General features: G+C 34.5%; 1 protein-coding gene and 1 long non-coding RNA gene across 15 annotated transcripts in view; one reads left to right on the forward strand and one right to left on the reverse strand.

The window, feature by feature from the left end:
* Window positions 1-25,286, reverse strand: part of Ttll5 (Tubulin tyrosine ligase-like 5) — a 354,482-nt gene that overhangs the window by 308,443 nt on the left and 20,753 nt on the right. For 2 of the 14 annotated variants that reach the window (XM_083094289.1, XM_083094290.1), the window contains exons 1-3: window positions 14,688-15,398; window positions 13,557-14,514; window positions 12,042-13,446 (exon numbers count right to left, since the gene is read on the reverse strand). The exons of 11 other annotated variants lie outside the window; for them this stretch is intronic. The gene's annotated coding sequence lies outside the window, so the exon portion shown is untranslated. Of the gene's footprint in view, window positions 1-12,041; window positions 13,447-13,556; window positions 14,515-14,687; window positions 15,399-25,286 lie in introns of those variants that run through there. One more of the 14 variants, XM_083094291.1, reaches the window with a different exon arrangement.
* Window positions 24,247-25,286, forward strand: part of LOC145968657 (uncharacterized) — a 47,489-nt gene continuing 46,449 nt past the window's right edge. The window contains exon 1 of the long non-coding RNA XR_014437814.1: window positions 24,247-24,725. This is a non-coding gene — a long non-coding RNA (uncharacterized LOC145968657). The remainder of the gene's footprint in view (window positions 24,726-25,286) is intronic.

A 25,286-nucleotide genomic window follows, 5' to 3' on the forward strand; every position in this document is an offset into this window, starting at 1 on the left:
TGCTACTTTGAATGCGATTTTCACAATTTTCCCATCATATCATAATGAAAAAAAAATGTTTGATAATGATTCAGCACATCAAAAACTATAAGAAAACATGTATAATAAAGGTTCCATCGTCACGGCCAAAATTCGGTCATTTTACCATCTCCTTTCAAAAACTATCTCTTGCAGGTGACATCTAATATTTCAAAAATGATGCGTCGCAAAAATACGGCATCTGTATAGTAGATAAGATTCCTAGAAAGTCACTAATTTTCGTATAGTAAAAATTTTTCAAAACCGCTTTTTAAAGTCAAATCTAATATCTTCAATATAATATACCGCAACAATACTGCGGAACATATGTTTATTGAGGCTTCTAGAAAGATTAATTTATATTTTTTACAAATATTTAAATTTAATGTTTTTAATATTAAGAATTAACATATATACATAATAAAGGGGTTAAATTTAATTTTTTTACAACTTCTGTAAAAAGCAGAGTTGGTTTCAAAAATGACAAAAATGCATAGATATATTGGCGGAAAATATATTATTTTTAAAAATACAAAAGTGATTCTATGAACTTTTTATCAGATAACAATTTACAATAATTGATATATTATTTATTTATATTTACAATTAGTTGAGTACTAAAATTTTGCATATAATGTCGAATTTTTTTATATACTTACAATTAGTGTATTTTTTTGTATAGGTTTTTTGTTATTTTATAAAGTTTCATAAAATATAAAGTAAAACGAACATACACACATATAAATGTTAAGAAAAATTTATAGTGACTTATTTATGATTCAGATAACCAAAGAGTAATCGCAAGTTTCTCCCGTTTGGTGCTCACGGATCGAATCAAATTGTGGTCTAACTAATAGCTGTTGATGATGTATTTTTCTGGAGAAATTTTCAAGTTGAACATAGAATCAGTTTTAAAGATATAAAAAATCAAAATTATTGAAATCAGCAAGCGAATCCAACTGTACGTGATAGATAAAAGTACCATATGGTCTTTGATACATTTTTCTCATGAAATCCGAATCAGAAATTCCTTTTTGAAGAAACTTTAATTGTATAATAATTTGTTTAAGCAAATTATTTAAACAAGTTAATTTTGCAATTTTAATTACGAATTTGGAAATAGCGATGCCTGATACCATTTAAATTATAAATACTTCGTACGCACCTTTGCTCAGTTCCAGGTTCATTAAAGAATAAAGTAAATTATATAAGCATGAGTCAACGTGATATTCTTATCTTTCCCATTAGATTCCCTTACCGATTTCGACAACTTTGACTCTTCATTTCTCCGAAACCATTCCTATGCTCAACTTGAAATTTTTAAATATAAATAAATAAGTATTAATTTTTTGAATAAATAAAAATAATAATTGATTTTTTTTATAAAAATAATAATTTTCTTTTTTTTTCAAGTGAATATGTAAATTTACTTTTTTGTATTATAAACATTATTCAAGTGATTATAAAAATAAATTTATTTTTTAAATGTAAATTTTTTTTTTTCAAATAAATATATAAATGAATTTATTTTTTGTTACATTTATTTATTTCTACCTTTCCAACAATTGTATCATTGTAGTATTTTTTTTATCAATCGCAATATTTCTTTCGTTATCTCTTCTAGGAACTTCTATTGTATCGCAATTTTTTCAATATTAACATCTAATAATGTTTCAGTCAAATCATTATTTATAAGGCAAAAATTATGTAGAGCACAACATGCCATTACAATGTTTGAAGCTTTTTCTATTTTATATTCTGTTGTATTTTTGAGCCTTCGCCGCCGACTTTTAATAATCCAAAACAATTTTTAATCTTAACTCTTGTTTTACTATGTATTTTATTATATGTTGCTTGCATTTGTAATATTGCCATAATCTTTAAAAGGAGGTAGAATCCATTTTTTTACAGGATATATCTTGTCACCTAATAAATGTTGATCTGATGAGAAATATTGTGAATATCCATTTGCTTTAATTTGATATAAGCATGAATTAATTAATACTCAACAATCATTAGCTGATCCAGAATGACCGACATATACATTTGTAAACAGACAGTCTACTGTACAAATTCTTTGCAAAATTATTGAATGTGTCAAATATCTATTTTGATAACACTTTTGATGTATACTTGGTGCTATAATATTTATATGACAAGCATCGATTGCTCCAATTACACCTTAAATATTATAATTAGCAATATTTTATTAATTTAAAACACACATATATTAACAATCTTTTGTTATATAATTAAATCTGTCTTAAATGCAATATTTAATCACCCCTGGAAAACCTGCGATGTTTCTGAATTTTTCTTATATTGTGATTCTTTGATTGATAGTAGGCCTTTGTATTAATATTGATACTAATCTTAAAATACACTTTATCCAAATAGTAATGCAATTTGAAATGGTCGCTGTTGCTATATCAAATATGTCTCCAATTTGTGCCATTAATATTTGATTTGCCAAATAATATAATGCTATTTGTTGAATTTCTTGTGATGGTATTGGTTTAAATCCTCCAGCTAAAATTATTGTAAGTATATATTACTTACAATTAAGTATAAATTGCTTTATATAATATTTACTTATTTTTTGTATTCCTTGTTGTCGCATTATTGCTTCTAATAAATATTAAAATGTTAATTAATATTGAAATGTGTGTGTGTTTCATTTAAAAGTTAAAAAAAAAATCATATTCGCTGTACAAGTCAATCCAAATTTCAGAATATAATCCAGGACGGTTATGACTTCTTCTTTCATTTGCTCTTATTAATTTGGATCTAATTCTTTTGTGCATTCTTTACACAAAAGTACTTACAAATTTCCACTAATGGAATTTCATCATCTTCATCATCATTAAATACTTTACATCAATCGATTTCTCACATTATTTTGTGCATAAAAGTATTAAGGTAAGATAATCGAAAAATGAATATTTTACAAGATATTTTACGGTTTATGTAAAATTAAGAAATTACTTCAAGCCTTATAACTCGAAAAGTACCTAATGAAAAAATACTTCATTATAGTGTTTTGAAAAGCTCTCGAGGTAAGCTACAAGAATATGTAATAAAAAATAGGGGGTTCCGTTTAAAAAATTCAAAGTGACCTTGCCCTGACCTTGACGACGTCACCCAAAGTCAAACCAATGGTACCATATTATGTCCCCCTTCAAGCCATACAACTTATGTCTGAAACATTTTTCGATTTAACGCAATGTTTCTGAGATATTTGAGTGGATAAATTAAAATGAGCCACCCTGTATATACCAGAATAAGTCTCTACCAATAACAACCACAACTACCAAACTACCAAACTATCGCCAAAAATCGCTTAATGATTAATCGAAATTGTAACTAAACAATTATAATTGTCTCAAATATATGTATATAAATACAATAAAACTTTTTTATCACAACTTACTGAAATATATTCATGTGTTTTCCAGTTTTTAGATAATAACGATGTTCGTTGTTAAGATTTGGCATGAAATTAGACGAACTATTGATAAATGTGAAAGGAAAAACTGCGGCAAAACAAATTGCAAATGTCTTGATCAAGATTAATGTTATTTACGAAGGCCTGCGTACAGACCGATCTATTCATCTCACACGTAACAAAAGAAGAAAACAAAAACTGTTGCCAAAAAGCAATGATGCCAACTTCGAGACTTTGCCCGCAATGCACATAAAGAAAGATGTGTCCGTGTACGCTGTTGGCATGCCGAAAGCGCACATGGATACGGCTCTTTCTTTAGTGTGCTGCGGATAGTGTCTCGAAACTGGCATCATTGCCAAAGAGTGAGTGGAAGATATATATAGGTATAAACTGCGTTTTGATGCTTAGCCGCTCCTTTACAGAACGCTCATGTACGCTGCCACATTTTTGATTAGTTAAACAAATTTTAAAACAAATTTCGTGCACTGGTCATGTAAATTATAAGGGAAGTAGGGGAAGATTGTAGATTTAAGGGGAAAAAAGGGAAGATTAACACAAAAAGAGGAAAAAAAGAAAATAGGGGAAAGAATACAATTCCTATTATGTAAACAAACATATCCTCCGCTCACGTGTTTACCTTATAATATTTTCATGAATGATCTTGAAAGCATATGTCATAATTAAAGTCATTGAGTTAGAAAATTATGTATCATTCATTATATTTTCTTTGTTAATAACTTTTTAATAAACGAGTATCAGCTAAAACTTTAATATTACTTAAAATGATGACCTTTTTTGACAACATATTTCAAAATTATTTAAATTGAGAGATTTCTACTTATATTTTTTAAACTTCAACATTTCATAACTTTTCAAGGAAGTGTGATCATTATATAATTTTGGATCAGGCGACGCGGTAGCATCGCGACACCAAGTATATAAAAATAAATAAAAATAAAAAACTGGATCCGAGCATTGAGAGTCACTGTTCTTGACGCGGTGCTACCAAGTAGCTTATTCGGAATTTTGAGTCTAATAAACTTTTGATTAAGATATTTCAGAAACTACAGCCGTAATCAAAAATCTAACGACACTTTTATTATATAATATGAATATAAGCTTTCGATTGCGAGCAGTTTGAATAAAATCGGTACAGTCAATCCCAAAAAATGATGATCGCATATCAGAATTGTGACATTTTATTTTGTTCTCCATTAAGATTTTCTTCAGACATATGTATGTATGTTCGCATGCATACACACAAAGCGAGTTTGTCCTTCAAGACGCGTTCATGTACGATTATTCATTCAAGTGTGCAAGTGCAGCTTAATAAATAAGATATTTGCATATGTGCATACGTGTGATATATGTATGTATGTGTATGCGTGCGTGTGAGAGTTTAATTTATCGTATAGTAACAATTTTCAAAAAATATCCCTTCAGAGTGGAATTTAATATATCAGAAACGGTGAGCCGTAAAAATACGGAACTTGTGCTGTTAAATATAATTTTTAAAAAATTTGTCATAGAGTAACAATTTTCAAAAACCATCTCTTATAATAGCAATACTCAAAAACCACCCCTTGAGGATGAAATCTAATATCTCGAAAACAGTGTACCACAAAAATATAAAACCTATGCCGTTAGATAAGACTTGCAGAAAGACTAATTTACCGTATAATAACATTTTTTAAAAACCACCCCTTGGGGGTGAAATCTAATATTTCAGAAACAATGCACCACAAAAATGTAAAAACTGTGCCGTTAAATAAGACTGCTAAAGAGACTATTTTATCATATAGTAATAACAAGTACATAAAATATATTCCACCTTGTATGCGACGAAACGTTTATATATATTTTTTGCAGAAAAGATAAATTTTTTATAAAAAGATGTGATATCCCTCTAAAAAAAAAGGTAAAAAAGGTAAAAAAAATACACTAGTACATAAAAGTATTCTACCTTGTATGCAACAAAATGTTTAATAAAAAAAAGTTCTTAAAAATAATTTACAGTAATTTTCATTCAAAAAATCATTTTTCTAAAAAAATAAAACCTCAAAAAAAAATTTTCCTAAAAAAATACTACAAAATAAAATGTCAAAACTAAATATGATATCTGTTGGAAATAGAATATTTTCAACCTGGCAATCCGCACGTCTGTATGTGTACATACACTGTGTTTTAAAGGAGACGATCTGTATTAAGAGTTTCGTTTTTGCTGGCTCTCGCGTCCAGTATAATGGAAACCTTCGATGTGAGCGGTCGTCGCGTTATTATCGTTCGATATAAGCGTATTGTATAATATCTGTTGCTTTAATAAAAATTACTTGTGTTACGTTTCCGTTACGTTAAGCTTCCCACACGTGTTACTCCAACAGGTTATGGGCCTAATGTGCTCAGGGTTGCAATAATAACTCATGTGTGAGTTGAGTTTAAGTGTATTCGAGTCGAAACGGAAAAGTGTGCAGGGGTCTGGAAAGTTTGTTCGAGATGGAATGTGTCGCTGCAAATGTGTCGTCTGGTTCCTTGCGCCTAGAGTTGCTGTCGAAGGATAACTACGACACATGGAGTATACAGGTGGAAGCCCTTCTCACGAAGAATGACCTATGGGAATATGTAAACGGATCGTGTACAATACCGGCTGCCGGGGATCCAAAGAGAGACACATGGTTGAAACAGGATAAGAAGGCCAAGGCAGATTTGATCCTGTCGATTCAATCTTCAGAACTTAAGTAAGTTCGAGGATGTGAGACATCGCGTGATGTCTGGCTCAAATTGGAGTCGATATATGCGTCGAAAGGACCGGCAAGGAAAGCGACATTATTGAAGCAATTGATGCTTCAAAAACTTGAAGATGGCGATGACGTTAAAGAGCATATGGTAAAGTTCTTGATGCTATGGACAAGCTCGAGAATATGAATGTGCAGATAAATGATGATCCGCTAGCCATTATGCTGCTGTACAGTCTTCCTTCTTCGTACGAAAATTTTCGATGTACCATAGAGAGTCGGGATGAGTTACCCAGTGCTGAGATGCTGAAAGTGAAAATCATCGAAGAGAGTGACGCTCGTAGGCAAGCGCTTGGGGACGTCGTTACAGCCATGGCCGTTGGTAGCGGTGGAAATTCGCGCCAAAATCGTTCCAAGAGAGGAAAGGGACGTAGTTCGCCCAAGGTAAAGGAAATAAAATGTTTCAAGTGCGGTGTTGTAGGACACAAGGCAAATGTATGCCCGGAGAAGAATCTCGAAGATAGCCAGAAGAATTCGAGGCCGTCAGCGAACAGTGTTGATGAGTCATGTGTAGTGAGTCATACAGTGACTAATGTCAACAACGTGTGTTGTGCCGCAGAGACCTCAAGTAAGACGTGGCTATTAGACAGTGGTTGTACCGCGCACCTGTGTAGCGATGAAAAACAGTTTTTGTCTCTGAGTGAATCCTCTAAATCTAAGCTAAATCTGGCGAGTAAAGCGTCAGCCAAAGTTAAAGGCAAAGGTATTGTTCATATATCAATGGCAAGCGACAGTGGTCTTCGACTGATTTCGTGACACTTTGTATGTGCCTGACTTGCGCATAAATTTGATTTCGGTGGCAAAAATCACTGATAAAGGTCACGAGGTGACGTTTCGTCGAGATGATGCGAGCGTGCGCGATGAGCGAGGCAGGGAATTCGTGATCGCAGATCGTAGGGGCGATCTATATTATGTCCGAGAGAATGCCGAATGCGCGGTTGTGCAACCTGAGTGCTCCGAACTGTTGAAGTGGCACGAAAGGTTGGGTCATTTAAACGGCAAGGACTTATTGAAGCTAATCCGAAGCGGAGCGATGCCTCCTGTTGATATATCAGATGCTGAGAAGTTATTACGTTGTGAAGTTTGCTTGAAGGGTAAAATGACTGCGTTACCTTTCGCAAAAGGTCGGGTGCCATGTGCAGAGACACTGAAGATTGTGCACACTGACGTAGTTGGCCCATTTAAAACCGAATCCTTAGGACGTGCTAAGTATTTTATTACGTTTATCGATGATAGCACGAGATGGTGCGAAGTATACTTCTTAAGGCAGAAGAGTGGTGTTTTTGAGGCGTTTAAGATATACCAGAAGCGAATTGAGAAACAAACTGGCATGAAAGTGAAGTGCCTGCAGTCCGACAATGGTCATGAATACTGTAATGCCGAGTTTGACAAGTATCTGGCCAATCAGGGGATTGTGCGACGACTGACGATTCTTCACACTCCTGAGCAGAATGGAGTCGCTGAGCGGATGAATCGTACACTGCTAGATATGGCCCGGTGCTTGTTGTTACAGTCAGGATTGAGTGCATCGTTTTGGTCAGAGGCTGTTGCCACAGCGTGCCACATTCGCAACCGATGTCCTACGAGTAGTCTGAACGGTGGCATCCCATTCGAGAAATGGACTGGAGAAAAAGTGAAGGTTAATTACCTGAAGACTTTTGGGACAAAGGTGCTCGTGCTGGATAAGAATCCCAGCAAAGACAAACTCGTGCAGAGGTCGGTGGAAGGTATATTTGTAGGATATCCAAGAGAGAAGAGAGGTTTCCGCGTATGGATATCGAGTTCCCGACAGATCGTAGATGCTCGCGACGTCAAATTTGTTGAAGAAGCTCGGAAGGTTTCGCACGATACAAGTGAGATTGACGAGTTGCTCACTTCAACCGAGAAGGCAAGAGAGGTGGAAAAGAATATTCCAAGGTTTGTTGAGTTTTCACCATCAAAAGAGATCGGAGTTAATCAAATGAACCGTCAGGTTATCCCAGAGATTAGGGTGGATCCTGAAGAAGAGATACTAGTTAGAGCACGTGGTAGACCACGTTTGTTGCGTACAGAAAGCAGAGGGCGACCAGGGAAATTGTTTCACTCAGCGCCCGCAACAGTGAATGATGATGAAGCTCCTGGTGATCAATATGAGACTGATCTTGAAGACGATGTTTTTGCTGGTGTTGCTGAGGTCAGCATGAAAATTGCCTTGAATAGTGAAGCGTGTGAGGAATGGAAAGATGCCATTGAGTGCAAGATGATGAGTTTGGTGAAGAACGACACGTGGGAAATTGTGAAGGATGACAAGAGCAGTAACGTCGTTGGATGTCGTTTGGTGCTGACTAATAAGCACAATTCTGATGGTGAAGTGGTGGAGACGCAAGGCTAGGTTGGTTGCAAAAGGATATAGCCAGAGGTATGGCGACAACTACCATCAAACGTATGCTCCAGTAGCGCGACAGGATACGTTGAGACTATTGTTGGCTCTTGCAGTGAGATATGAACTCAAGATTTAGCAGTTCGATATTGTGACAGCATATTTAAATGGCGTACTCGAAGATGAGATATACATGAAAATGCCTGAAATGCTGAATGAGATGTTAGAGAGAATTCTTAGCAAATAAGGTTTAATCCCAGAGGTTGGAATCAAAGCTAAGAAGATGCTGGAGAATCTGCGCGACGGTGGCAATTTATGCAGGTTAAAGAAGGCCCTGTATAGTTTAAAACAAGCTGTTCGTCAGTGGTATTCGAGACTGCATGAGAAGTTAGTGAGCTTGGGATTGAAGGCTGCGAAGAATGAGCCATCTTTGTTTTATAATGATGCAGGTGATGATAGAGTGCTACTAGTGTTAGTATATGTTGATGACATATTAGTGGCATCGCAAGAGACAAAGTACATCATGGATCTAAAGCAAAGACTGCTCGAAGACTTTGAAATCAAAGATATTGGTCGAGCAAAATATTGTCTTGGTCTGCAGATAGATCAAGGTGAGGGAAAGATTGAGCTTGCTCAAACAGGATACATCTTGGGGCTGCTCGAGCAATATGGTATGAAGAATTGTAATCCAGTTGTGACTCCCTCGGAAGTGAATGTGCAGTTTGATGACGCGAGTGATCCTGGAGAGTCAATGAATTATCCGTATCGCGAACTGATTGGTGCCCTTATGTATTTGTTAGTGGCTTCGCGTCCAGACATCGCTAACACTGTGTCAAGGTTAGCACAATTTACGAGTAAACCGCGTAAGTGTCATTGGATTGCCGCGAAGAGAGTCCTGAGATATCTCGCCGGAACAGCTGAGATAGGACTAGTGTACTCAAGGACTAATGATCTGTTGTTTGGATACGCCAATGCCGATTGGGGTGGATGTACCATAGACCGTCGTTCGTATACGGGGTACGTATTTCTACTCAGTGGGGCAGCGATTACCTGGAAATCGCAGAAACAAAGGACTGTGGCCTTATCGTCGACGGAAGCAGAGTACATCAGTTTGGCGGAAGCTACCAAGGAAGCTTTATATTTACGCAATTTGTTGCACGAGCTCGGACTGTGTGAGTGTACTTAAGTTATGATTTATATAGACAATCGTGGAGTTCAGTGCTTGGCTAATGATCCCATTTTTCATGCAAGGACGAAGCACATTGACATTAAGTTTCATTTTGTCCGCGAATCAATAAGTGCTGGGAAATTAGCGTTAGAACATGTGCCCAGAGAGGACATGGTGGCGGACATATTAACGAAACCATTGGTTGGGGCTGGCCATGAGAAGTGCCCAGAAGGACTTGGTTTCGGTGTGTGAGTGTGATGTATGCGCAACATGCGGCTTGAAAGGGCATGTTAGAAATAGAATATTTTCAACCTGGCAATCCGCACGTCTGTATGTGTACATACACTGTGTTTTGATCGTTCGAAGGAGACGATCTGTATTAAGAGTTTTGTTTTTGCTGGCTCTCGCGTCCAGTATAACGGAAACTTTCGATGTGAGCGGTCGTTCAATCGTCGCGTTATTATCGTTCGATATAAGCGTATTGTATAATATCTGTTGCTTTAATAAAAATTACTTGTGTTACGTTTCCATTACGTTAAGCTTTCCACACGTGTTACTCCAACAATATCAATAATTACAATTAGTCAAGTACTTAAAAGCAATTCGTGAGCAATTTGTAAATTTGAAATAATATTTACCATGAAATCAATCTTACATTGTAGAAATATTATACATAAGTTCTAACAAATTAAAACGCATTTTATTTTTATTTAGAGAAACTTGACTTTTAAAATATTTAGAATCGATATTAAATGAGGATTAGGATTCCTTTAATTCCTAAAACTAAATTTTTTATATAATCTATATAATTAAAAAAAAAATGTTTTACGCAAATTTTAAATCGCAGTCTTCAAATTGAAGTAAGATGAAAACTTGGCGTGTTCGGATCATTTACATTACAAACAAATATATCCTCAATACAATTTTTAAATCTTAGATATTATGTAATTTAATGTTTAATGTTTCTGTGTTTGATCCCGAGTCGGGTTTGCCAAGTTTTCATAACTTAATTAGATTTGAAAACTGTGCGATTTAAAACTTGTGTAAAACGTTTTTCTTAATTATATACATTATATAAAAATATTTTAGAAGTTAAAGAAATCCTAATTTTCATTTAGTATCGATTCTAAATATTTTCTAAATATTTTAAAAATCAAGTTTCTCTATAAAAATAAAATGCGTTTTAATTTCTTAGAATTTATGTATAATATTTCTACAATGTAAGATTGATTTCATGACAAATATTATTTCAAATTTACAAATTGCGCACGAATTGCTTTCACGTACTTAGTTAATTGTAATTATTGATATTTAGTTTTGACATTTTATTTTTTTTCGTATTTTTTTATGAAAATTATTTTTTGAGGTTTTATTTTTTTAGGGAAATGATTTTTTTAGTGAAAATTACTGTAAATTACTTTTAAGGACTTTTTTTTATTAAACATTTTGTTGCATATAAGGTAGAATATCTTTTATGTACTTGGCGTATTTTTTCTTACCTTTGTAAGGTTTTTTTTTAGAGAGCGTGATTCAAGATGATGACCTTAACAATATATACTAAGATTATCCGTGAGGTTGTCCAATTTAAGCAAAATTACCGTTTTTGCTAAATATTTTGAAGACAACTTAAAAAAATAGAAGGGTTTATCGTTTAAAAAAGGATTACAATTTTAAAAACATAATTTTCTAATACAATGCATTAACAAAAAAGTAATTTCATAAGATTATATATATCAAAAATTTCTATTTTATCTATACTATATTTTTCTATTTATATACATTCTGATATTTATCCAATGTTAATAGTTAACATATTTTTTAACATGTGCGTTATATGTTTTAATTTAATTCAAACATAATTTTTTTTTTTTTAATTACTCCAAGCATATTTACAATCTGTCGGGTTGTGATATTAAGTAAATTTTATTATTAAAATAACGTAGGAGTAGTTCCAGTGAACAATTCCCTTTAAAATACTAAAGTGTTATAAATTCAAGAGATCATTATTATTATCTACCTTAGTTGTGTCTATTAATTGAATCTAATGGTTTGTACCGCTTAAGTCTTCGTTTGTCCGCAGTTTCGGTCAGTAATTCGTTCGCAAATTGGTTTGGATGAGCATTCAATCTATCCGCATATTTCAGAATATGGTTTGTTATTACTTTTTTAACAGTTTCAATATTCAGATCTCGTCTAATAATTTCGTTGGTTACGAACCACGGCGCGTCAACTATTATTCTAAGTATTTTGGATTGATACCTTTCTAAAATTTTTCTATTTGAGTTTGAGGCAGAGCCCCACAGCTGAATGCCGTACGTCCATATTGGCATGATAATTGTTTTATAAAGCAGGAATTTGTTGTTTAAAGATAGTTTTGACTTTCGAGCAAGTAGCCAATAAATATTTCTGAGCTTAATTCCCAATTGCTTCCTTTTCTGCCATATATGCGTCTTCCAAGTTAACCTTCGATCTAGGTGGATTCCTAGATATTTCGCTGAATCGGCTTGAGGTATCTCAGTGTTGTTTAGCTTTACCGGTGGGCATGAATCTTTGTTCAGTGTAAAAGTGACGTGCACTGATTTTTTTTCATTGGTCTTCATTCGCCAGGTTTTGAGCCAGGTTTGTATTTTGGTGATGTTTTCCTGAAAAATCCTCGACGCTTCTTTAGGATTCTTGTGCGATGCTAAGATTGTTGTGTCATCCGCGAATGTTCCAGTCATTGTATGTTCTGTTGTTGGTAGATCGGCGGTAAAAATTAGATATAACAGGGGTCCAAGGACACTGCCTTGTGGAACTCCTGAGCTGATGGGCTGTAATTCAGAGTATTCTTCTAGGAGTTTTATTAAGAAATGTCTATCTTCTAGGTAAGATTTAAGTAAGAGATAGTAGTTATGCGGAAGTAATTTTTTAATTTTATATAATAATCCTGTATGCCAGACTTTGTCGAATGCCTGGGTGATATCCAAGAACACCGCTGAACAATACTCTCTATTCTCCAGGGCATTATTAATTTTTCTTACCACTTTGTGGACCTGTTCAGTTGTTGCATGCTGCTCACGAAATCCAAATTGGTGTTCTGGGATTATTTTTGTTTTTACTAGCACAGGTTTAATTCTTATTAGTATGAGTTTTTCAAAAACCTTCGACAACACAGGAAGTAAGCTCATTGGTCTATACGAAGCTGATTCTTCTGGTTTTTTCCTGGTTTTGGTATTAGTACGATCTGGGCTACCTTCCACAGAGCTGGAAAGTAGTTTAATCTTATTAAGGCATTATAGATAATAGTTATCAATCTTAGTACTTTCTGTGGAAGTTCCTTCAAGACTTTGCCAGTGATCAAATCATGTCCTGGCGCTTTACTGTCTTTTAAATTTCGTATTATTTTTTCCACCTCCTATTTTTATCCTTTGGATAGGAGGGTAGGTTTGAATCGTCGACTCAAGGTAATTTAGTGTTATCCTTTCTTCTTCTTCTGAAATTTCTTGCGGGTGGGGTTCAAATACTTTTTTAAGGTGTTCAGAGAATAATTTGATTTTGTCTTTGTTGATTCTAGCCCATTTTCCGTCTTCTTGTCTTATCGGAGGTATTAGTTGATTAGAATTCCCTTTTATTTTCTTAGTGACTTTCCATAATGAGTAGTCTGTAGTTTCCGTGGGAGTAAGCTCTGCAAGGAATTTTTCGATTGAAATGTATTTTTCGCTGTTTATTAGTTTTTCTAATTGTTTTTCGGCTTTATTTAACTTTGCTTTATCGTGCGGTGATCTTGAGTTTTACCATTTTTTGCGAAGTTTTCTTTTCTCTGCAATTTTGAGTTTAATGTTTAGTGGACAATGTGTTGTGTTTCCAGAACTATGCATTGGTGGAGTTGATTCCCAAGCTGCTTTTTGTATTTTGGTATTGAAACTATCAATAGCTAATTCAATTTCTTCATTAGTTTTCAGTGATATCTTTCAAGTTATTTGTTCATTTAATAGGTCTCTGAAATGTCGCCAATTTGTTTTTACATTAGACAAAGTTAGAGGACGCTCTATATTTACAACAGCTGTATTCCAGAGAAAGATAGGGATGTATGTGGGAGGAGATCGGACGTGTCTTTACGCTCATTTGATCAACGAGCGACAGAATCCATCCGTGGCAACGGCATTGACGCATATCCTGTGGAGAGAGCATTCACACACTTTTCAGCCTAACGAATAATTGCTAGAAAACAATATTCGCAGACTAGAAAAATATGTGAGGCGCAAGTGGCTGGATCGGGAATCGAACCCGAGTCTTTCGCTTTCCGGGCAACTGCTCTAGACCACTGAGCTATCCAGACCTCACACCTAATGCTGCTTTTTAACACAGTGATATGCGACTCCAGAGCGATGTTGGTATCTCACTCGATGGATGCAATGCCGATTGCCACGGAGGATCCCTGAAAGGTCGCTCGCTGACCAAATAAGTGCCGGTGGAGGTATTCGCGTGCATGCTGGCTTCCGACTGGCCTTCCGTATGAAACGGCACCGACGAGCACAACGCCGTAGAGTGACCACATCCCCCAAAATCCCTCTAGTATATACTAAAATCCCCACTGTACCAAATAGCAGTGGCGGATGGACCCTAAGATAGGGCCGGGGCAGGCCTCCAGAGAAAGATAGGGATGTATGTGGGAGAAGGTCGGACGTGTCTTTACGCCCATTTGATCAACGAGCGACAGAATCCATCCGTGGCAACGGCATTGACGCATATCCTGTGGAGAGAGTATTCACACATTTTTCAGCCTAACGAATAATTGCTAGAAAACAATATTCGCAGACTAGAAAAATATGTGAGGCGCAAGAGTATTCATTGTAATTATTATTGGAGAGTGATCTGATGTTAGGTCAAAACATGATTCTGCTTTGAAGTAATGCGTTGCTATACCTTTCACTACGCAGAAGTCTATAAGATCCGGTGTTTTCCTGCGGTTAGTGGGCCAGTATGTGAGTTCGCCTGTGGAAACCGGATGAAGATTGTTTTGCTGCATTGATTGATATAGCTGACGTCCCTTTGAGTTAGGTACTTGAGATCTAGACCCCCACCACGGGTGCTTTGCGTTGTAGTCGCCACCAGCGATGAATCTGTGTCCTAGAGTTTTAAAATAATGTGTGTATTGTTCTAGTTTAATTGCGTGCTTAGGTGGAGTATATATAGCTGCCAGGATGATTGGTCCTACCCAGTCTTCTATGGTAATACTTGTTGAGTGTAGATAGTCCTGAAAGTAATTCTCGTTTTCATGGTGCTTAATAGCTGTTTTGATGATTATGGCGGTTCCACCATGAGCTGTACCGTCCGGATGTTTAGTATCGTAGATGGTGTATCTAGGAATTTTTAAATAGCTTTTTTTTGTGTAATTCGTTTCTGAGATTAGCATTACGTCTATATTATGCTCAGACAAAAAGAATTTGAGCTCATTACTTCTTTGAATGAGCCCGTTTGCGTTCCAGACTCCTATTTTTAGTTTGCCCGCCATTACTTCATTTTTGTAATTAGTGTAGTCAGTAGGTTTAACATTGTGTCTAATTTCTCCATTAGCATTATCATTTCTTCCAACTTGTTTTGTTGCCCTGATGTGGTTGATGCGGTGGCTGGTCAATCGCTATTATTGTTAACATCATTTTCTTCTGAGTTTGATTGGTGTACATGAACTTTCTTTTTTAATATCTGAGCACTTGTACTCGTCTGTGTTGATCTTATTTCATTTCCGTTATGAAGGTCAGTCCTTGAGTCTGATCTCAGTTTTGGAACTATTTCTGTTTTCTCCTTTAGCTTAGGGAATAGCTTTTGTTGCAATTGCTTGTGTATTTCACATCCTTTGTAGCTTGCGGGATGGTTTCCTCCGCAGTTGCAGCATTTTACTTCGTTGAGCATTTGTTTTTTGGGACAGTCACTAGTCAAATGTTTGTCTGCACATTTGACGTATTTTGGTCCTCTGAAGCAATAATTTTTTGTATGCCCATATGCTTGGCATCTTGTACATTGAATGATGTCTCTTTTTTTATATGGTTGTTCAAAGGTGATTATTGTATTTAACAGATTTCTTATTTTGTAAATATCTTTGTTGTTATCCTTTTGTTGTAATTCTATGAAAAATAGTGGTAACGGCTTCTTTGTTCTGGTTTCTAGAATATTTGTTATTTTTATGACTATGTGGTATAATTTTCAATTTCTGTTTTTAGCTCTTTTATGTCCGTTGATAGATGCATATTTCTTAATACAACTTTAAATTTCTTATCAGTTTTACATTGGTAGGTGTAGTCTTGGGTACCTTTTTGCTTGAGTGCCTCCATAGGGTGATACTTGGCCGATGTAAGTGGTTGTATCTTAACCTGATTATTTTTTAATAACTTTAATTCGTATTGTTCTTTTGCGATTTCATCAAGCACTGTCTTTAATGGCATGATGTTTTCTACTCCATCTATAAAGATAGGGGGAGATTTGAGCTGCTGAGTTTTTACTGGTGTGCTTTCATTATCATCATTTATCTCCTTAGCTTCTTCATCATTCAGCTTTTCATAAATATTGCTTGTACTTATTGGTTTGTTAAGCCAATAGTCATTAATCTGGGTTTGTCTTTTTCTAGTAGGTGTGTCTGGACTGTTTCTCGTCCTTTTTTTGTTTTGTGCTTTCTGCCAACTTTGATTTCGAGATGGGATATCTTGTTGTTGATCGAGATCCTCCATGGGTTAATTTGTAATTCATACGATCCGCTCTAAGCGTGGCTCCGCTGGTTACTCCGGGTGAAGTGCGCCTGCGCGAATACTGCCGCCTATCAGCTGAGCACCGGCCCTGACAGCCGATGTATAGGTTAGGTTGAGAGTCTCGGGTGGACAGAACTGTTAAGGTATGAAGTGAGGGGCCCTTACTCTATTAGAGGAAGGCCCTTAGTTGGCTAGATCGTGATCTGAAACTAGAGCAGCCCCACCAGGGGCCAGGCTAAGACAGAAACAATTCTATTTTGTGGAACGAACAACAAATGAGCAACCATCTACTCACCCGGAAACGGAACCCCAAACATAATTAAAAATTAAATTTTAATTCAAATACAATTTAATTCATACACACACATACACACACAATTTAATTCATATAATTATACATTTTTAATTCATTATAAGTTTTTCATTCAAATATTTCTGTCACATAAGTGATTTTTATTTAATATAAAATCTGAAATTGCTTTTTTAATTACAGTAATTAATACATTTCAAAGTTGATATCTCTATTTTTTTAAATATCGTATTAATTATATACAATATCTTTTATATTTGTACAATTTATTAATGCATAATAATGTTTTATTATTATTTGATAATAAAATTATTCTGTCCAAAGTTTATATAAAGTTTATTGTAATAAAATATTTTACTTTTGCGAACATAACATAATACATAGTATTTACACAAGAAAGAATATTCTAGAGAGAGAGAGGAAGGGAAGGGAAAGAAAGAGAAAGAGGGAACGAGGAGGGAGAAGGAGGGAGAGAGGAGCAGAAGGGGTGAGGGGAGGGAGGGCGAGGGAGGATGGGTGGAAGGGAGGAGAGAGAGGGGAGAATCTCGTTTTAAATATAATTTCTTTAATAAAGCTATAATTTAAAAGATTTCTATAAGCTAGCACTAAACTATGCGCATTTTCATAAATCATTGGTGATTCGTATTCGTAAACATTCGTGAATAACGTGGAGAGAAAATTCGTCGTGTTTCTTTTGTACACTCGTCAACAAAATTATCATATAGGTAATTTCATGTCAAATTTTCGCATAACTTCAAATAAGTATAACTCCGTCAAAAATGGTCGTATTTTGTTCGCGAGCGAATCCGACAGTGGACAGTAGCAGAGGAAAGTCTTTCAGTAAAAAAAGTGCGCCACGTTTGACAAAACGAAAAGTGACATTTATTAGAGTCAAAAGTAAAAGACAAATGTTTAGTGCAGCGATTGAGTGATTCGCGGAACAGCGGTGTAACGGAGTAAGAGTTCCGCGATCTTCGCGAGCGGAATCGCGAGCGTTGCAGCGAGATAAGAGCGTTTTCCGAATTCGTAGGCGGTCGTATAATGCAGTTAATCAGCGGTTTAATAAAGGGATAGCGGAAAGTCCAAGAGAGTAAGCGGTCGTTATAAGCGGTTTTACTATGCGGTTTAACTAAGCGGTTTAACAAGGCGGTTTGACGAAAAGTGCGAGACTTCGACTTGCTCGCGTGCGGTACCCGTTATAAGGCGAGCGGAATCTTGGGCCCGTTGCGACGTGGCCCAATAAATTTAATTATTTAGCGGTGACCTCAGGGCGCCGCGCGTAATTGGCCGCCGATGAGGTCTGAGGTAGACAATTCTTTAATTGTCATGCGCGCAACCTTTTTCTATCAGCTGATTGGCAATCAGCTGATCGTGACGTATGGGCGCGCATGCCCATACGCCTCTCTGATTTTGTCGACGGTTGCCTTGTTATTAAGAATGTTTATTATCAACGTTTCTCGATCGAAGAAAAAACGCGAGATAACAGGAACGGTCGCGTTTTTCTGACGGATCGAAAGCTCGAGAAGATTCTTGACGCCCGTTATATTCGAATTCTCGAATTATGCTAAAGCTGATTTTTCTCTGTGAATTTTCGAACCGGAATACTTTTTATGGTTTTCGAACATATTTGAAAATTTTTTTTTCATTCTCAAGCTGAAAGCTTCTATTTTAAAAATCATTTGTCAGATTTAGAGTTTATCCTCTCCCTCTCTCTTATCATCTCCTTAAAAGTATGGACGTGTTACGTTTCCAAAAAATTGCATAATTTGACGCATGCCGCGTCGTCTTCGGATAATCTCTTGCAGAATTAAATATAGAATGAAATTTCAAAGGCAACAATTAGAGCATCAATATGCATGAGCGTCTGCAAAAGATCCGAAAGCGGCAATACACATTTTTAAATGTGAACTTTTTCACATTCCCGTCCTCCAACACACACACACACATACACACACGATGCGCCAAATCCGACCAGCAGCCTCCTCGTGGTACACATCGGGTAATGCTAATACTGGTGATAAATGCACAAAAATGTATAGGTAACTTTGATACGTCGTAATTCCGCGAAAAAAAATCGTACAAACTTTATTTTTTTTTAAATTCACACATGAAAGTCCATATTTTACAATGATCATGAAATTTGCGAGAAAAATTTATTTCACCCCGTGGAATACGTCAAATTATACAATTTTTTGGAAACGTAACACGTCCTTCCTTTTAAAGAGATAACGAGAGAGGGGGAAGATAAATTCTAAATCTGACAATGATTTTTAAAATAGAGGCTTTAAACTTGAGAATGAAAAGAAAATTTTTCAAATACAACCATTTTTGACGGAGTTATACTTATTTAAAATTATGCGATAATTTGACATGAAATTACCTATGCGATAATTTTGTTGACGAGTGTATTTTCTGGCGTATTTTTTCTACAAATTGCGAATCACGCATTACGATTCGCAAAAACGCGCATAATTTAATTTAATTTTGACGCTAACAACTATTATCTGAATGACCGATTTTCGATCATTGATAATAAATAGTTAAAAATAAATAGGTGCAATAGATAAATAAATAGATAAAATAGTTAAATAAATATTTAATATTAATATTTTATATGATAATAGTAAAAGTAATAAATATTTTAAAAACACTTATTTAATCTAATTAATTTTTAAATAGATATCATACGATGTATGGATATCACACACATTCATGATAATAATAATATTAATATGTTAAATGTTTATTATGTTTATCGCATTCTTCAATCGAACACATGATCGCGTTCGATAGCGCCAGTAGTACCTTAACCTACCGCAACCTACCATGACAAAAAACTGCTTGCAGTCGCCGAGTCGTAATTATCGTCGCATTGTCGCGTCGTCGCGTCGTGTAGTAACGTGTCCGCGCGTGTTTCTTTCATCGAGTGATTTTTAATCGCCAACAATTATTATTCGACAGTGATTAATAGTGATTAGTGATAGAGTCATTAGTCAATTTCTCGTCTCATCGAGTGAGTAAATAAATGTGATTACGTTAAAGTTTAATAAAAGAATACAGTTCATGAAAGAAGAAAAACTTTCAGTTAATAATTTAGTGTGGATTTCTTGTCTTTTGCAACGTGATATCTACGTTAAATTTGAGAACGTACGATCTATCGGAAAATTCATTTCTCCTTCAAGCAATTACAGCAATACATCAAAAGTCATCGAACAAGGTAATAATAACTATTTTTTGACGTCATGTGAAAACAGATCTCGGGAAGTCAGAGGGACAGTGTGTTAAAGGAAATTCGTGAAAAGAGAGGGGTTTTTAGTGGGTAGGGAGTACCGAGTTGGTAATTCGACTTGGTACTCGAGTCCCACATAACTCACTGGATCGACCGGTGGGTATGCATAAAATGCATTTTCCCCTCTCTCGTAAAAAAAAAAAAAAAAAAATTTACAGGTGAGTGAGCGAATGAGAGAGAGAGAGAGAGACAGACAGACAGACAGAGAGAGAATGTATGTGTTCGCATGTGTGTCTGTATGTGTATAGCGATCAGCTGATCGCAGCAGGCGCCCTGCGTAAGCTCCCGCGTCTGACGGTGAATCGCGCCACCCTTGCCTGCCTCTTGTATTCGACCCGTCATACGTTAACTACTTCCTTTAATAATTCAAAAACTAAGCTTCGGACGAAATTTTGCCGAAGGAAAAATCGTCTTAGAATTGATTCAAGAATATGTCATTTCAGGGACACAGGGGTTATTTTGAATCACCCTGTATAAACAATAAATAGAATATCTATTCAAACTTTATAAAAGGATTCTCCGAAAATTCTTTGATTTTATAAATAATAATTTTTATTTTTATTTAAAATTCCAAGAAAAAATTATGCTGCAACATTTTAAAATAAATTTTTTTCTAACGTTTTTTATAAAAATAAATATACAGAGCCGCTTATTAAATGTTAAATTTGCAAATCTGTTGAGAAAAACTTTCATAAGATAAATATTTTTTAATTTGCGTAATATTTTATTTTATCATTAAAAATTGTACAATAAAAAGATTGTATACAACATATTCCATATTTTGTTAAAACTAGAATATACAGATTGTTCTATTGCGTAAGACATTGTCGTTGAGTGTTGTATTGGACAACATAATATTTTGAAAAATATGAAAGATATGGAAAAACATTTCAGATAAAAATTGTTTAGCTCGAAGGGAGAAAGAAGATAGGGATATACAAGGTGTATCAAACCACCCGTGCCAGCTAAATATCTCGAAAACCGAGAACGACAGACAAAAATATTTCAGACAAAAGTTGTAGGGTTTCAAGTAACGCATTATATAGTAATATTGGTACGACGTTGAATAGCGCTGTCAAGGTCACGTGAAGGTCATCTTAAATTTCTTAAATGAAACCCCCATTTCTTAAATGAATGTAATTTTTCATTACATATTCTTGTAGCTTATCTCGAGAGCTTTCCAAAACAATACAATAAAGTATTTTTTCATTCAGTAAATAATGAGAGGAGTCAATTGGTGTAAAGAAAAAATATAGTTGTTTCTAAGAAAAAATATGTAATTGTTAATTGCAAATTACATATTTTTTCTTAGAAACAATTATGTATTTTCTTTACACCAATTGATTCGTCTCATTATTTTGTACATAAAAGTATTAAAGTAAGATAATCGAAAAATGAATATTTTACTAGACATTTTATGGTTTATGTAAAATTAAGAAATTATTTCAAGACTCATAACTCGAAAAATACTTCACGAAAAACCATTTTATTATAGTGTTTTGGAAAGCCCTCGAGATAAGCTACAAGAATGTAGTGTAATGAAAAATGTGTAATGAAAAATAGAGGGTTTCATTTAAGAAATTTAAGATGACCTTCACGTGACCTTGACAACGCTATTCAACGTCGTACCAATATTACTATATAATGCGTTACATGAAACCCTACAAATTTGGCCTGAAATATTTTTGTCTGCCGTTCTCGATTTTCGAGATATTTGACTGGCACGGGTGGTCTGATACTTAAACCAAATTAATTTAATTTTAAATCAGAAATAGGTTGGATTAGGTTATATCTTTCGAAAGTGGAGCTCCCCCGTAGAAGGGGCGGAACCCACTGTCTCCAAACATGTACTTTGCAATACAAAACAAAGTTTACTCTACATTTAATGATGACCTTCGCTATATATTAAACATATATTCCAACAAATATATCTTCTTAAACGTACATGTCGCAAAATAATCATATTATATTCATTAAACTTTTTCGTTAATAACTTTTTAATAAATAGTGAGCGACACTTAAAACCTTTTGATATTTACTCAGGAGAGTGAGCTTGACAACATATGTCAAGATCATTGAAATCGGTGAGGTCATCCGTAAAGTGCATAATTGCCATTAATTTTTTTATAAATCGCTTCCTTGCAATATTTGGCATAAAAATGATAAAGATATAATATATGTTTAAGAAAAAATATGAATTTGCAATAAACAATTATATTTTTTTTAAGAACAGTTATATTTTCTTTATACTAATTGATTCTCCTCATTATTTTGTGCATAAAAGTATTAAGGCAAGATAATCGACAAACAAATATTTTATTATAATTTATAAAATTATGCCAATTTTAAGTGTAAAATATCTCACAAACTATTCAATTTTTGACCATCCTACTCTTATAATTTTTTATGCCAAATATTGTGAAGACTCGATTTATACAGATAAATTATGATTGTTTTATTAAAAAAATAAAAATTGGATTGACATGGCCTTAACACCTACATCCGAAGTCGAACTAATATCCCTATCTTTTTTCGGTAAATATTTAACTTTACACATCCAGCCCCAAATGACTTGACCTTGACATATATTGTCAAGGTCACTGCCCTGAGTAACATCCAAAAGGTTTTAGGCTCGTTGTTTATTAAAAAGTTACTAAAACCTTTCGGATGTTACTCAGAGCAGAGACCTTGATAATATATTTCAAGGTCAAGTCATTTGGAGCTGGATATGTAAAGGTAAATATTTACCCTTTTTTCCCCCTCCGAACCCTATAATTACTATACAAATCCTATACTTTTACTTGAAACGTTTTTTTTTAATGTATTGTTTTTGAGACATTACGATATGTAAGTTAAAATGAGATAGCTCGTAGATAAATATTTATTTATAATATATAATTAATATATTCAATTAATGTATTCATAATATATAATTATAATATTCATAATACTTTTTTTAATACACAATTTAGCTCGTCGGCGGATTATCAATTGTTTATAATATATAGGGTGTACCTAAACTGACGGAGAGGGCTTCAGTTGCCTACATTCCCGATTGTCAACTGCTTCGTTTGCGCACAACATTTTGCCGACAGTTTCTTTTGCCAACATTCCTGATTGCCTACATCCCGATTGTATACATGTATTATTGTACATACAAAAAAAATAAAGAAACGAAAGTACGATTGCACAAATGACATTATTGCATACATACACATTGTACACATAACATTATTGTTCACATGCACATTGCACACATAAAATAAGAAAATCATATTAACACTTTCCACACATGATTTTATTGTACACATACTCATTGCACACATGAAATTATTGCACACATGACATTATTGCGCACATACACATTGCATACATGATATTATTGTACGCATGTACATTGTACACATGGTATTACTGTACACATGCACATTGCACACATAATCTTAATACACATATGATATTGAACACATACAAATACATTGAACAATAAGAAAATGGCTTTGCATAATTAGAATCCACGATTAAAAGTGCAGACTGATACTGGATTGCTCAGAATCCCATCTTAAAATCTTTAATCAATTTGAGATTTCCGTATGCGACTCACTTTCGAATTCGATGAACTTTTACAAGCATATAGTACTAAATAAAGTCGAATGCTATAAGACCGATGTGTAGAAATGTTTATTTTTAATATTTTAATTATCTTCATAAATGAATAATATTTAAGATTTCTATATAAAAAGAAATATTAGAATTCAAAAATAATTTAGGACCTAGAACTATACTTTGGAAATAGAAATGAATCTCGCTTCGCGTGGAAGTCGAAAACCCATGTGGAACAGAACAATTATAGACTTCATTTCGGGCCGCACTATGTTCAATGACCCGCTCAGTTCTCCAAAGAATGGACCTTGCGCTTACACAATCGAAAAATTCAACATAATATAAATAACATAGTATAAAAATTGTTGGATGAGGTAATTTCAATTTAATGCGAGCGCTTGTGAGCATCTGGTGCTTCATCTAGTACAAAGATTGGACCGATGTACGATCACATTTAATATATATATATGTGTGTGTGTATGTGTGTGTGTGTGTGTGTGTGTGTGTGTGTGTGTGTGTACATTGTACGATGATTTGCGTTTTTGGAGCACATCGCTTTACTCGTGCACTAGCGATCTAACGGTTAACACGTGTGCTCGATTCGAAGCATTGTATCTGTTATATCACGAGCGTTAATTAAAATATATTGTTTAATCTTACTATAATTACTGTATGCTCTTTTACTGTGGTAAAACCTTCCAACAGGTTATGGGTCTAGATTCACGTGGTTGAGTGCATAGTAAAATAAATAATTACAAAATAAAGAGACGATTTTAAAAGTGTTAAAAAAAAACTGTTTAATATAAAAAAGAATTAAAATGTGTGCGGCAACTAATTCAACGGGAGCGTTGGAGATCATCGATAAATTGAAGGATGCCGATGGATATCCACTCTGGAAATTTCAATTAGAAATCCATTTGGAGGCAACGGATCTTTTGGATGTTATACAACTAGAACCAACGGCACCACAACGACAAACAGCTGAATGCAAAAAGGATACCAAAGCGAAACGAATGATAGTAAGCACTTTGGAAAAACAATCTTTAATACATATAGTTACGTGTATTACTAGTTTCGAAATGTGGCAAAAATTAAAAAATATTTATGAAAGAGACTCGCAACATCAGAAATGCGCTCTGATGCAAGAATTTTTTGAATATAAGAAACGAAGTGACACTGATATGGTCACGTATATAACTGAATTGAAAAATCTCGCTTTTAAACTCGAGTCTAGGAGAAGAAATAAATGACACTATGGTTATTTCAAAAATATTAACAGCTTTGTCGGAGAATTACAGGTTTTTTGTTAGTGCGTGGGAATCGATACCCTCAATACAGCGAATAATAACAAATTTAATAATGATCATAAAGTAGGCTATTTTAGACCAAGTAAAGTGCAGGTGGTAATGCGTGACAAAAAATTCAATAATTTTTTAAAAAATTCTATAATTTTTGCAAAAACCAAACGTTTCGGTCCATTTCGGACCCTTCTCAGTGTGACATAATAATATTAATGTAACATATAAAAAAAATACAAAAATAAATAGATGAGAAATAAGAAATACTGTACAGGTCGAAAG

The sequence above is a fragment of the Camponotus vicinus genome, unplaced genomic scaffold (genome assembly GCF_025532165.1).
Source record: "Camponotus vicinus isolate PSW18456_S1 unplaced genomic scaffold, iyCamVici1.0 SCAF_3, whole genome shotgun sequence".
Taxonomy (NCBI): Eukaryota; Metazoa; Arthropoda; class Insecta; order Hymenoptera; family Formicidae; genus Camponotus; species Camponotus vicinus.